Source organism: Crocodylus porosus, unplaced genomic scaffold, assembly GCF_001723895.1.
Source record: "Crocodylus porosus isolate Cpor-Errol unplaced genomic scaffold, CroPor_comp1, whole genome shotgun sequence".
NCBI lineage: Eukaryota > Metazoa > Chordata > Crocodylia > Crocodylidae > Crocodylus > Crocodylus porosus.
The window spans coordinates 86,804,274-86,819,477 of NW_017728906.1; positions in this window are offsets into that span (position 1 = coordinate 86,804,274).

Sequence of the window (15,204 nt, forward strand, 5' to 3'; positions counted from 1 at the left end):
TGTATCTATATTGCAATCAGCCCGAAGAGCGATTGCTTCTTTGTATTACGAAGATCTAAGGGGACTCAGAAGACCAATGTGCTCATAGGGTGCAATGACACAATGGCCCTGTAGCATAGTGTGCTGGAACACATTGATCCAGTGTCATCCTGCATGGTTTAATTCTTGCAGCGCTGTGTGGTAAAAATGGATTTAGTCCTTGGAAATTGATTCTGTTCTTGTTGGTGAAAATGTTGCGATACTATAGGGATTCCCAGGTTACGGATACATGCTGTTGGAAGTTCTGATGGTTCTGGAGGGAAACTCCTTTGCTGGAGATGCTGAACGGCAGCTTCCTCCTCCACAGAAGAGCCGCGGTGGCAAATCTACAGGTTTAAAATCAGTGTTATAAAACCACTACATAGAAAATGCTGAACTCTTTTAAACAGTGCTTTTGTAAGCAAAGGGAAAAAAAAGGCTCCTAGATTTAGTTTTAAGCTTTAAGTAATAATTTTCTGTATCTTTTAAGTCAAAGTAACCCTAACTGTATGACTGCAGTGTTTTATTTTTTATCTTATGCACATGTTATGTTGGAGAAAATGTTTACAAAAATGGTTTTGTTACACTAATGTGCATCACATATTTATGGTTTATTTGAAAGTGATTTTTGTGGATTTTTTTTTAGTTTTTCATATTAGTAGTAGTACACTTTTTGTGATTTATAACCCCAAACTCTGCTGATTATAAAGATGCTAAACAATAATACAATGACAAACTGCATTAAAATTACTAATCGTAGAGCTGCAAAGCAGACTGGTGACAAGTAAACACTCAGCCTTTTTTTTGCAGTGCTATCTAACTTGTCTTCTGTGTATTATGGAAATTACTGTTTTTCCCCATTTTTCCTTAAATAAAGTCAAAATGACACCTATTATATGTGGAAAGCATTTTGAATATTTTCTGATTGTGGAGAGTCAAGGTTTGCACATAAGCTTAGAGAAAAAGCAAGGTTACCAAACATCGTTCTTGAGAATTCAACAGTATTTGGTGAAAAGGGTGTGTTTTTGCTCGCTCTCTCTCTCTAACCCCCAACTCTTGGAGCCAGCTGACCTCATGAGAATCTCTGCTTTCATTAAAAAAAAAAAAAAAAAAAAGCAGTCAAAAGCTTGAAAATGCAAATCAATCAGACTCAAGTGGCGCAGATACCAGAAGATGCATAAAAACGAATCCAGTTCTTGAACAAATGGGATTAGTATTATGAAAGTGTGGTCAACTAGAGCCATGCAAATGGCAGAAGTCCACTGAAGTAAGGGCCTGTCAAGTTTCAGTGAAGGAGGTAGTTTCTAAAGTGGACAAAAAGCTGGTGCTTTGCCCTGGTCCTTGGCTGTGCCTGCTTGGCATGCATCTTCTGTAGTGAAGCTGAACATCTGCTGTTTTCTTTTCTAGTAAGAGGAATTCTTGTTGGGGCTGTTGAAACATGACCTATATGTTCACAGAGTAGGGAGACATGCAATTCTTCCTCTTCCTGTAATCAATAGAAGCAAGGGATATGTTGTAAGTTGTATGTTTTGCACTGGTTTTACTCTATAATGGACCAAAGAGCATTTGCTGTTCTTCATACCAGCCGATTCCTGGTTCTGATTTTTAGAATCTCCAAAATACTGACGTCAAAGAATATTAATTTCTAACTCGACCTTCCTGCCTGGTGCAGAATTGTAGGTCTTCCTCAGGGAAACTGCCAAGCAGGCAAAGCAAAAAACAAATGCAATTCCCTTGAGTGTTTCATTAAATCTTAATTGCATTAAAACAATTTGTGCTAATGTGAGGCCAAACACAAGTTAGCATTCCTTTATAAGCAACAATCTTGTCTTTTAACCACAGTTTTAATGACTTACACAAAGAGTCTGCCACAATATTAATCTTACTGACCAAAATATGATGCCCTTATGTTGGGTATTAGTAAAGAATGAAAAATGTGGGCAACAGTTGCATTCTACAGAGAGACAGGAAAAAATACAAAAGTGCAAAAAGACAGCCACAGGAAGATGTCACCTGCCTGTTAAGAACTAAATGTCAACTTGCTAGGTAACGTGTATAGATGCACAACAAGAAAATCATGCCCACAGAAAATTCTTGGGAGGGCAAGGGGATTACTGGAGGTAAACGGAAGAAATTCTGGGGAAGATCAGTATATTTAGATACCAAAACAATATTTGAAAAAATTAAGTTGTGTGAACTTTAAATAATCCAAGCTCAAAATACGTGGTATAAATGTAAAAGTAAAGAATACTTTGTAAATGTTAGATTGGACTTCAAGGCTGTGAAAATATAACATAACCCCAAAGAGAGGCCGTCCTTCTAGGATAACAGGTTTGCTGAGGAATTAGGGTTTTATTGGAACTGAGAAGGGGGAAAAGCCTCAGCTTTTTAAGCAGTCCTTTGTGCAGAGAGAGTCTGTTAGTTTGCAGTGTCTTTGGTGAATTGCTTTTTAATAATTTGTCATGGGTGTCTAGTGTCTAAGGTGATGACTCGGATGACTGGAATGGCAATAAAGATGGCAGAAAAAACACTGCCAATACAGAAGAAAGCAACAGGTCTATGGCAGGTTGAAAACTCATTTCAGGAAGCAGTGCAAATTCCAGTGCAATAAATAACATTGCAAAAATCATGGTACTGTATTAATGACAGTGCATTTCCATTTCTTGCATTTGTGTTTAGCACAATAGCAACTCACTTCACTGCTAACTTTAGTGCTGGGCTCTCTGTTACTGTGAATAAGTGTGCTGCCAGTGCAAAACCTCAAGATCTCTTGATAAGCTGGCATGGGTGCCCTTGCATTACCACAGCTTTCATGCAAGGTGAAAGAGAAACCTGTTTTATGCATGAATTGATCATACGGTACTAGATTTGCAGCATGTCATAGATGCTTGCCATTATGGATCTGTTCTATGTGCTGGTAATTTTTTGTTTTGGTGAAACTTACCTTTTCTTGCTGGTCCCAGAAATTAAATACATATTTAGCAATCTGAGAAGAAAACCCTGTTGACTGAATGTGAGTTCCACATAGTTGGGATACTTGATCTAAAGGAAGAATGGGAATGGATCCCAAGGCACACCTCTCTGTGGTTAAGATCCAGCATCTGGATGTTGATGCTGCTATCAAACCATGGCTGTATCTAGCAGATACTCCCTTGCTGCTGGAAACAACTGTCTTGATAAGAATCAAAAGATGTTCAAATACTTTAAAAGCATTAATGCGGCACAGCACTACTGAGGTGGATTATGATGGAGTGTGTCAGTATTGCTGTGCATGAAAGATAAATGGCGTGCTGTAGAGCTTACATGCTGTGGAATTGGGGTAGGATTGAAGGTGAATTAAGTCTCTGTGTGGGCCTGTCACCAGCAGTTACAAACAGGGTGTTGCTATGTGGGAATTACTGCCTTTGTGGCATGATGTTTGTGTAATAGTTTCCTAGGATGGTTCCTGTTAATATATATACATATTTACATTGCCCTTATTTTCTTGTTTCTTACCCTCTGATTCATCCCAGCCTCACTTTAAATTTGAAAAGTGGGGGAAGAGGATATTCTGTTGGTTAAAGAGAGCAAAACTCTTGCTTTTAATGAAATTGTGCCATTCCAGTAAGAAACTCTAGCTAAATGGCAGGGGGTTTCCTGTATTGGACTAAGACAGGAAATTGGGTTTAACATTTCATACCAAAGCTATTTTGGTTCTTCAGGGTAAATAATATGCAACATGGGAAAGCTAATCTAATTTGTTCCAACTGTGCTTTATACCACTCACACTTCACTTGCGCTCTGCGTGATACGTTACTGCACAAACTCATGCTTGTCATTCAACTTAATTTGTCAGTTAAAAGGAATTTCCACACCACCAGCTTAATTTTAACGTCGTATTTGTACCTATTAAATCAGCTTTGCCCACACCATGTTACCCATGTTGAACTCTTTTTCCTTGCTCTGAAACAAGCCTGATAAAACAAGGGGATTTAATAATATCTTGTATTTCAAGCTTTTTTTCTCAAAGGGCTCTCCTGAGGATCCTAGAAAGTATGGTTAGTAAGACTTCCGTTTTACAAATAGGAGAAGTTAATGCACAGGAAAGACTGAAAAGATTTGCTCAGGTTTTCACGAGGTGTGAGCGCAGTCAGTAACTGAACACAACCCAGATGCAGTCTGTGTGTTAACTACTAAAACAAACTATCTCCTTGCGGTATTATCCAATCCTAGTAAGGGGTGCAGAATTTCTTTCAGCAAGAGACTTCTGCTTTTCACTTGTAAGAAATTATTTTTTAGTGTCTGAGCTAAGAAATAATTTGCAAAATTAGGTCAAACCAGAAAATTATTTACTGGGGGCAGGGAATGATTGTTTTTATACGGTGAAGCTGTTGTCATGTGGGAGTGTGTGGGCAGGCTTTTGTAATGGCCAGATTCTCACGGGATGAAAAGTCTTTGAAGAATCGTTTCATACAGTGGAGATTCGCAAGAGTGTCGTGGCTAGTAATTTCTGCAGATGTCATCCACAGGGAGCATGTTTGAGGCCCTCCGCCCCTAGTGTGACAGGTATAAACATGCTATCCTCTGAGTGACTGATCAGGCATCCATTTGCACCCCATGGTGCTGGACCGTTCATGCAACAACCCACGGGGCCAACTGAGCATCATACGTCCCATTCTAGGCCACAGAAAGACTTTCTCCGAAATGGCTTTTCCTTTACTGCTTCAGAGTAAGGTAGGATCAGGCATTGGATCTGAGAGCAAGGAGCCTGTCTTCTGTGCTTTTAGTGACCTCTATGCTGGCAGCATGGCAATGTAGAAGAGGGAATCATTGTTGAGGCAGAGAGAAGTAGATTGGGGTGGAGGTGGGAGAGGGGTGGCCGAGGAGCCAACCTAGGGGCAGCTTGGGACTGGTTTGGTTAAGCAAGAAAATCAGGATCTGGGGGGACAGGAAGGGAGTGTGGGACTGGTTAGACCAGGGGTCAGCAACATTTTTCAACCAGTTTAGGTTGAAAGCAGGCTAGCGCTAGGACCTGGCCACCCCTGCTGCTGCTGCTTCCAGCTGCAGTATAGGCAACTACCCCCCGCCCCCCCGAACACTTTTGTCTTCAGAGTGCATATGGCCTGCAGAGCTATTGGATCCAGCCTGTGGGGCCATAAGCTGCTTACCCCACAGATTCTGGGATGGAAATTAATGAGGAGCTGGCAAGATCACATGAGGAGATGTGTGGGAGGAGAGAAGGCTGGGATTTGGCTACACAAGAAGTCTAGTATGAGGAAGCAGTTAGGGGGAATCAGGAGTAAGCAGGAAGAGAAACTTCTGAAGATCAGCTGGGGTTTAAGGAGGGAACTGGAACTGGCCTTTAATGTGTGACTTGCTCAACTTTGTTGAGGAACTCAGTCCAAGGCAAGGAACGAATCCATTTCTCAGGGTAGGTTCCCGTAAGACCAGACCTTTCCTTTTCTATGAGTCTCAGGTTCATGTTCTGTGTACCTTCCAATTTTTTGCAACAGATGCTGCTGCAGAGAACAGCTTTGTTCATTGCCCAAACTCTCATTCTTCAACTAAGAGCTTAATTGAAACAAAACTATGCATAAAAAGTCATTGTGGGGAGTAGCATGATCCTCGTGTCATCGTCTAGGTTGGCAAGATCTTTGGATCCCTTTTACAGGCCTCTACTACCTGAGTTATAAATGGCAGCAGTAGTTGGCTATTATCTTCTTTGTGGAGCTGCTATCAGAGGGGGACAGAGATGTATGCTGTATTGGAAAGATGCACATCTGTTTGCAAGACAGCAGAGGAGCACTGAGATTTGAGAGTAATGGGCTCTATTTAGGCCTTAAATGTGGAGTCACGTAGGTTGCGTGGTCACTGAAGGTGCAATCTGGCTGGTTCCTGGATCAGAAGCCACAGGGCCATGTTAGTGCACCACTGCACACAGACCAGTGAGCTCTGCTGCCACGATCGTGGCTGTGCGGCTTCTGGGTCTGGGCTCAGCATGTACAGTGCATCAGCCCAGAACTGCCTTGCATCCTATAAGCTTGGAGTGTTGTAGCTGTGTCAGTCCTGGAAATATGTGAAAAACAATGTCTTTGTGTGACATCTCTTATTAAACCAACTGTATAGTTGGGAAAAAGGTCAGACAAGCTTTTGGGCACAGAGGAGAAAGCTGAGCAGCTAGAGGACAAGAGAGCGTCTCCCCACTCTGTTTCAGTGGCTGAGGAGGGGCTCCTAACTCGAGGGAAAATGTTGTCAGCCCTTGTAACCCAAAAGTGGAGCATGCTCAGGAAACGCATTTGGTACGAAGAAATTGAGAGCGATTGGCGCATGCTTAGGGTGGACCACCTGTGACTTCTTTGTAACCAGAGGCTTGTCATTTGGCCAGCCATGGGCAGCTCTTTCAAAAACGTAAATGAGGAATAACTTCATTGAAAGCAGAAATCAATACCTTTTTCATTAATACAGAAGCTGTATGGCTTGTGTCTTTGAGAGAAGAATCTAAATAGGCTATGTGATAACATGTAGCTGTCTCAGCCCTAGAAAGAAATCGCCAGCGAATGAGTGCTGAGTTTCCAAAAGACAATGCAGCAATAATGAGAGGAGAGGAGAGGGACTTCATCTCCTGGGGAGCACAGTACTCTCCCATGGGCTGCTTCATCCACTGCAGAAGAAACATCGTTCTCTCACTGAAGCTGAGAGCCGCACTTTGTGGAACAGCAGTTCCCAATCTCTCTCTGGCGGCTTCTTGTTTCATTTCCTTGCTCCTTTTACCTGTCTACCCTTCTCTCTTGCTCATTAAAATTAACCTCTTAAATTCAAAGCTACTCTTCATCTATTTGGTCAAAAATGTGCTTAGTAGTGCAGGGTCTAGCTACACTGGAGATTTTTCTATAGCTGTCCCAACAGTTCAAGCTGAAGCACCCAGCAAAGTACTGTGTTATACTGTGATAGCATTTCTATACTGCATGTTTTATTCACTTGAAGGGCAAATCCTTTGTTTTATACCCAAGCAAATTTAGGCTAATTTGGAAATTCATACAACTCCTAGAATCATATAGAAGTAGTGCTGGAAGAAACTTGCATAGCTCATCTAGTCCAACCCCCTGCCTGAGACAGGATCTCATCCCTATCCTAACCATTTTATACAAACCCATAATCTAGCCTCTTAGTAAAACTAATTAATGTTGTAATAGCATTTTATTAGCGCTCTATTCTAGTAGCACTTTTCTTTACCAGTAAAGGGCTTGAACAGGGTTAATCTCTTATCAAAATCAGTGAACTGTTTGCAAACTATCTCTAAATTTTATGTACACATCTCACTTTTGAGTGGATTGTGGTAACTTGTGCCCTGACTAATGCAGTTTGGTAACAGCATTTTTTACTCCTTACTCTAAACACAGTTTGTGATGACTTATTTCTCAAACATGGCATACAAAAAAGGCCAATGTGAGTTCCTTTTGGGTTTGAAATACTGTTAAGCAAGCCCATGTTGCAAGTTCTGATTAAACTGTAAAGAAAATGACTCCCGTGAGAAGGCAACAAACTATGCAGAGTATCCCATTTCCACAATGGCCTTTGTCTAATATCTGTCAGCAGGATGTGTTTTTGCAGTCCATGAGTAAAATCATGTATTAATTTTGTGCAATAAAGAATTACAAGCTGTGAGTGGCTCTCGCTCAATTGCAAGATTGACCTGTGCAATAGACCAAATTCTTTCTGCCATCCCAGAAGCGTAATTAAAAAAATAAAGAAGTAATTCTATGCAGACTGTACACAATCAAACACCAAATGAGAATGTAAATGGCTCGGATCAGGAAATTCAGTCGCAGCATCTTGTCCGTTCTGTCTTTTGTTTTACTGTGTTCTGAAAAAATCCATTAACACAGTTTGCAAATGACAGCATATCAATACGCTAGCCCATGACACTGGCTGAGGTAAAGGCCACTTGGGACATTTAGAATGAGTGAATTGAAGATTTGGGTGATTTCATTGTAGATGTTGAGGTAATGGAGGGGAAGGATATAAGTAAGGACGGAAGACAAGCTGGGATGACTTTGGTCCAGTCTACACTTCAAAGTCTTGCACTTTGAGTGCCCGTGCACACTCAAGGCCCCTCTGTGGTGGCAGAACTGCTTGCTGTGCAGGCAGTTACTCTTCTTAGGTAAGGTGGAATAAAGCTTCTGCCACCACCTAGACAACAGAGGAGGCCTGTGCCTTCAGCAGCTTGCTGCTTTCTATTCAGTGACTGGTGCCATCCTAGAATGCACTTTGCATTATGGCTACTCTGCTATAGTGGAGCTATCAAAAACATACAGGTGTGCGCCCATAAGAATGGCTCCTGTCTCCTACCAGAAGCTCTGACTGCAAGGTTTCTGAGGAAAGACATTCTTTTCTTTTTTTTTAAATTTAGCTTTCAGTGGCATTTAATTGAATCTTGGCATTGGGATACTAATTCAATGTAAATATATTACATTCATACACGATGATGCCTGAGATTAATATCAAGCATTTACAATCTCTGCAGCAATTGTACCTTAGATGTCCTGCATGGCTAAATTATTCTTATGTTCTGTCATATGTTTAACATATTCAATATGCTAGGTAGCTGTGAAAATAAGAGTGACTCATAATTTCAACCATGTAAGCTTATCTGCAATTCATGGGCGAGACCTGTCTTCTCCCTCGTGTCTGGTTTTAAACATCAGCATTTGACAAGTAAGTGGGGAAGTGGGTATGAGTTGCAAGACATGGAGAGCATTTATGAGAGAAATGGGAAGGAGGAAAAAGCCATCTGCTTATTTCTTTTTCAGTCATGCCTTCAGTTTTTGGAAGGAGCTATGTGCCCTGTCACTCTGATGTGTAGGAAGCAATTTGAGGTGTCTACACTGGTCTTTGTGAGGATTTTAGTTGAAAAATGGGACTTTACTACACACAGGCACCATGACCATGTTTGGTGAGGTGATGCATAGCATTACAGGTGCATCAAATCTGGAAGAGTTCTAACTATTCTTGCTGTGGTAGTTCAGGCGAGCTGTTGATCTGCTATTTGGCAGGAGGTCATGTCGTCATACCACAGCATGTTTGAAAAGCATGCTTAACCCTTTGCTGTTAAGGAGAAAGTTTGAACCTTAGAGTCAAAGTGGTTGTACTGACCTATGACTTGAACTACAATCCTAAATTCATTTTGGGCAGGGGCCCTTGAACTAATATGCTCCGATTAAAACAGTTGGAGAGGATAATATTGCTGTGCTGAGCCTTTCTTCAGATGTGGTTACTGGCATGCTTGTTACTTCTTACATTTACATTTTCAAATGCATGTTTTTGGTATATTTTTAAAAATACTGAAAATTTCTATTTGAATAGCTTTGTACAATGACACACTTTTTAGTTCTAATGCTGTTTCTTTGGAAGATAATTATAGCTACTTAACTCTAGCTGACTTTTGTGGTTTTCTTTTTGCTATACAGTAGTTTAAAAATAATTTACATGTGTAGAGGTGTGACATCAATGCTTTAAATAACCCTCTGCTTGGTACTTAGATGTACGCTCACAAAAATAGCTTGTGTGAATTCTTTACATTGCAGAAGAGATGGGCTTGAACTGCAACTTTGGTCTTGGTTCTGAAAGTCCCAAAATAACAAGGGCTAAGTACAGACAGTCAAAACACCCAAGGCTGAATTGATTCAATCTTTGTAGGTTAGTCTAAGCTGTGTAGATTGAACCAATAAGCAAGTGAACAGACATTCACTTTTGATTCCAGAAATGCAGCCGCACATTTCTGGAATCAAATGCATTGATTCCAGAATCAATGGAATCAGTTGATTTCCTGGTACAGGCTGGAAGCTGGGGGAGTTGATAGAGCATGCCTCCCTGCTTGGCTGGAGCAGACAGCTTAGGCCATGGCTAGCCCACCCATCCTGAGCAGGGGGAGGGGGTGGGACATGTTTACAGGGGAGATGCAAAGCATTCTGGGATGCTAGAAGATTGTAAATTAGCTTGAATTTGGAGGCAATCTGGGACAGAAGTTCAATGAAACTATTTAACCTGAATCAGTTAAGTCTGATATTGCATCCATCCAGGTTTATCTTAAACTAGCTTAGGCTGTTTTGAAAGCAGTTTATGTGCAGTGAACTTCTGCTATGTTCCAGATCTGAACCAGTTTCCAATACACTTCTACCAGTTTATGTAATTTCTGTCCCTAGCCAAGCTGTTCAGTTCTCAGGTTTTCCTTTGGCTGGAGATAGCTCCAAATTATGGTGTTTGGTACTAAGCTTAGATTCTGATGCTTTCTTGATTTTGGGGTTGCTCAGGATAATAGTTTGGGCTCATGTAGAATATATTTTTGTCTAATTACATAATTGATGCAGTAAAACTTTTGTGACTGTAGTAGTGTTAAAGTGATGTTGTATTAAGTCGCATGTTGTGCTGATGCTGTGAGACTTGAATAAAATAACAGACCCAAACTTAGTAAGTGATTTTGATCAATTGCAATAAGCTGTTTTGTCAGCTGGAATTATTTTAATTTGGGAACATTTTTCAGACGCGGTGAAAGAAAGTTTGGCATCAGTGAAGTGAACAGCGTGTGATGCAGGAGGTAAGGGAGAGGAGGGAACAAGCATCTAAAAATGGAGCTAGCCAAAAAGCAGTGTTTTGCACCAACAGATGGGTACCAGCTGCTATTGTCTTGCTATGACACACAGATATACTGTCTGAACTGGGTGAAAAGAATGTACTTTATCACAGTAGTGCTAACCCTGCAGGGTGAATTAAAAAAACTTTAAAAATACAGAAAAACATGGTTGGGTTATTTAAAATGAACAGGGTCCATTTGCTCAAAAGTGTACATTTTCCCAAAATGTGTGAGCTGACAAAATGAAACCAAGTTGAAAGTTATCTTTAGGTAGTGCTGCCGGAAAAAAACAAAACTTTAAAAAAAAAAGTCCAGAGCAACATTAAATGAATATTTATTGTGTTTCACAGATGGGAAAAGAAGCTATTATTTTTAGAGCTGATTGAAAAAATGATGCATGAGTTGTTTTTTTTTTTTTGTTTTTTTTTTGCTGACTTTTTAAGTTTTGGTTAAACTTTTTGAAATAAAAACTAGCTCTGGATCTGTTCACACTTGGAAAAATCTGATTAGCTTTATTTATTCATTTGTGGAAGGAAGAGTCCTTTTAAAAATGGGAATGAAATTGAAGGCAGAAATATATTAAAAAGTGAACTGCACTTTGCAGTATGTCTGCTACTTTTTTCTTCTGTGGGTTGTGGTGCCGTTAGAGGAAGTCATAAGTTTTTTAAATTGATTTCTATATGTATCCTTATTAATAAAACTCACTATTGCCAGCTCACAATTTTTAAAAGTCTAATGATGTCTGAAAGCTCCAGCCCTTTGGGCAAGTGATAATGTAAGAATCCAAAAATAGAAAAATAATATAAAAATATTTTAAATTGTAGAGATGTTCAGAATTGTGATGTGAGTGCTCAAGACCTAATTGCAAATAGATAACTGAATTATACCATTTATATTAAAAATATTGTGCTTTGGAAAGTAGTCGCAGTAGAGGGGGATTGACTCATGATTTGAGGTTTTTGATAAAAAGAACTAATAATTAGCTCAACGTTCTGCATAGATAAGACCTTCTAATATTCTGAACTGATCATACTAACTTCAGGTTTAGCTAATGATATTTCATAACATTGTTCTTTCCTATCATTTCTAAAACACCGCTGCCAGCTGTGACATGTATTTCTCAAGCTTGCACGTGCATATAGCTACTCTGGTTGCTTTTGAATTTGGAACAACTGTTAAGCAAACTCTCCATGTTGCAATATGCACAGAGTCCTTCAGCAAAGCGTTCTCACTTTTTTTGTCACATCCTGAAATGCATTGGGTTTCCAGTAGATTAGCTATTTTCCTAATGTTTGCAAATGGAATATTGTTTTTACACAACTTTAGCAGCACTATTGCAAGCACCAATGGTTTGGGTTGAATCTGCAGTAAACAACAATTTTTCCATTAACATCAAGTACTGTTTCTTATTGAACATTAAAATGTTCCTTTACTTGTGACTCTTCGGAGGATTTGATGCATCTAGGGATAATAATCCATACAATCCAATCCAATAAGCCATACAAACTCTGCAAATAGAGCTCTGGTATATTATATGATGCAGTTCCCGGTCATTTGTAGGCAAGGCAAGAATATGGATATAGTACCGTTTTACAATGGAGGAGCATAAATCATGTCTAATGGAAAAATAAATAATTTAAGCCCAGTGTGTTAAGGTGCTGTAGCTCATAAAATGCAAAGACAGTTGAGGGCGTTTATCCCACAGTCCTCTATTTGTGACAGTAATAGCTATAAATTAACTGATGGCTTGCCTATTCTTTTCTGGCCACCCCATTCTTCTGTGTTGCTGATTTTACCTTCCACTGAGCTGATTCAGCTTACTGAAGACTCAAACAACTCACTCTTCCCAAGCGCATTGGGCTCTCTCCTGCTCAAGAGAACCACGAATTCAGATTTGCAACAGCCAGCAACAGGAAGTCCTTGGGAATGTGGTAATTCTTCTGAGACGGAACAGATCAAATGCAATCTGAGACAGCCCCGGGGGCAAATGGATTAATGATTGTTTACACAGGCACTGTCCAAATCCAGATAAGTCATGAGCACTCATTTCACAACTATTTCTACTGAATGTGGAAATTAATTGGATGTTTTTTGATATAGTGTCCTTTGGGTGCCTTGTCTTTCACCTAGAAAACTTGATAATGGGCCCTAAGTTCCAGCATGGTGAAAGTTTTCCACAAAATGAATTCTAGGAATGAATCTTTACAAATTGCCACGACCTAGTTTCAGGCTTGAGAATATTGAGCTCTCCTCTTTTTAGTGAGGGCGTGACCGTACTTTCATAGTGCTACGACTTTTTGTGTAGGGTATGAAGTGTTCCATAAGAACTGTTGCTGGAGCGGTCCATATAAACCTCAGTATGGTTCCATGGTCACATATCTGTTGCCTTTTATCTTTGTGACCAAATAGCACTGTGGTCTATTTGGGAATGACCATTCTACATTTTGCTGGATGTCCCATGCTGATGGAAACGTCTCTAAAGAAAATTCTAATTGCTCACCTATCCATTTCTGGACACAGCTGCATGAATTCCTGGCAAAACCTAAAAGATAAAACAAGGAGTTTAAGTTTACATTTCAGAAAATAAAATGTGTATACATTTAAAAGAATGTTTTGAAAATCAGCTATACAGCTTCAATAGTTCAATAAGAATGATACTAGAACATAAGGAAATTTCCAAAAATTTCCTGCCCCCCCCACCCCAATTTTACTCTAATATGTCATTTGATAGTAGAAAGTCCTCTGACGATTTAATTCCCAGAAGGCAAGATGTTTGCCCAATTGTGAGGGCCGCAAATGAGCAATATATTAACATTTTCTTAAAACAAGATAAACTACGACTTAAATCACCCTAATCACTATTGGGTTTGTCCCTAGTTTTGTTGATATTTACAGACAATTTCTGTTTCTTTCCTGGTGTGCTGTTTATTTTCATCACTACCTTGCTCTGATACTAGTCTTTCTGGATTCAGATCTTTTCCCTATTTGACATAAAAGTGATTATCATCACTAGATGGCAGCATCTACTTCTTACCCTTCTGACTAGATGAGCCTTTGTCATTACAATATCTTCTTCCCCTAAATTTGATATTTTATTAATGGTTTCCCTCAAAATTTCTTTTTGGATCTTTAAAGCCAGTGAATACTTTTGTGAATGATATGCAGGACATGTCATGATAGAAACCCAAATCAGTTTCTTTAGGTGCCATGCGGAATTGGCAAACATCACTGGCCACATAACCTTGTCTGAGAGTTTCCGTTCAGTTTTCAAAAAGACATGGTAACTGTAACTCAGACTGAAGTTAAAAGTTTCCAAACAGTATTGCAGTGTGTTTCTGCTGTTACATCGTTAATTTAAGTTCCCCTTTTTGTTTAGTTCCCAGAACTCTGGAGCAGATTTGAGTTGTTCCACGTCCCACAAAGTGTGGTGTCTCTGGTAAGTCTCCTTGTGAGTATTTCTGGTGTGTGAAACGTAACCAACATCCTGATTTTCAGAGATAACGACCCCCTTTGGCCTCCTCAGAAAGTTATACGTGCTCTAGCTACTTGGCACTTTGAATATTAAGCCAATATTCTCTCTGTCTCCAAAGGCTTGCTGGCAGCCTGATAGATTTCTATTAAGCGGTTCATTGGTTTTCTTTCTTTCCTTTTTTTTCATGTTTTCACCTTCTTTCTAGATGGAATTCCTGTACCGTGCAAGTTATACCTCATCGTCTGCATAGGTTTCCGTCATATTGCAACTTCCTTGCTTCATCCCTTAGTGGAGTAATTGTTGATTAAAAGAGCAAGTAAGGAAGTGCCCCAATATGTACCTGAGCTTGATTAGCATCATCTGAGTAAAGTAATTAGCAATTAATGGGATATTGACTGGTGCAATGTTGTTGTGAAAAGACTTCATTGTCCTCCACTTCTTTTCCTTTGTTAATTGCAATTATACTAATGATTTCTGACAATAGAGTCAAATGTCCCCTAGCAGGCTGTAGAGACTGTATTTTGCAGCATATGCAGACTGACATGACTCTTGAATCTGCTTAACAGAAGCCCCAAAAGAAGCTGACCTGCACCACTAGGTCAGACTGGAGAAGTCACTGGAAATTAGTCATTGTTACTTTATTTCAGGCTATGTGCCATTTATTTCCAGTTTTAAAAAAAAGAACTGGACTAACATCCATTTTTTCCCCTGAAGTGTGGGCACCTTGAGTTGCTTTGGATGCCTCTGGCACAATAGATGAATTCTTTTTAAAGCCAAGTGCTAGAGAACTGAGTGAGCTAGAAAGGCTGTGGGCCCTGTGCCTTTCACAATTTTGAATAGTTTGGACCTCATCACATTGGCTCAGGGTAATATACAAATTGATTATTTATGTAGGTGAAAAAATGAACTGTGAACATAAGCCACCTTCATCGCAAGCAAGCATATGATTTTCCCTCGGTGTTCCTGCAACATTATTTAGGATGCTGTGTCCTTTGTCTCCTAGCAGTAAAATGGAAGATATTGGAATTTGTCTTTCATTTCGGGCTGACTTTCTCCTTTTGCCTCTTTGTAGAAAGATAAGACTTTCACATAGAAATGAATCATT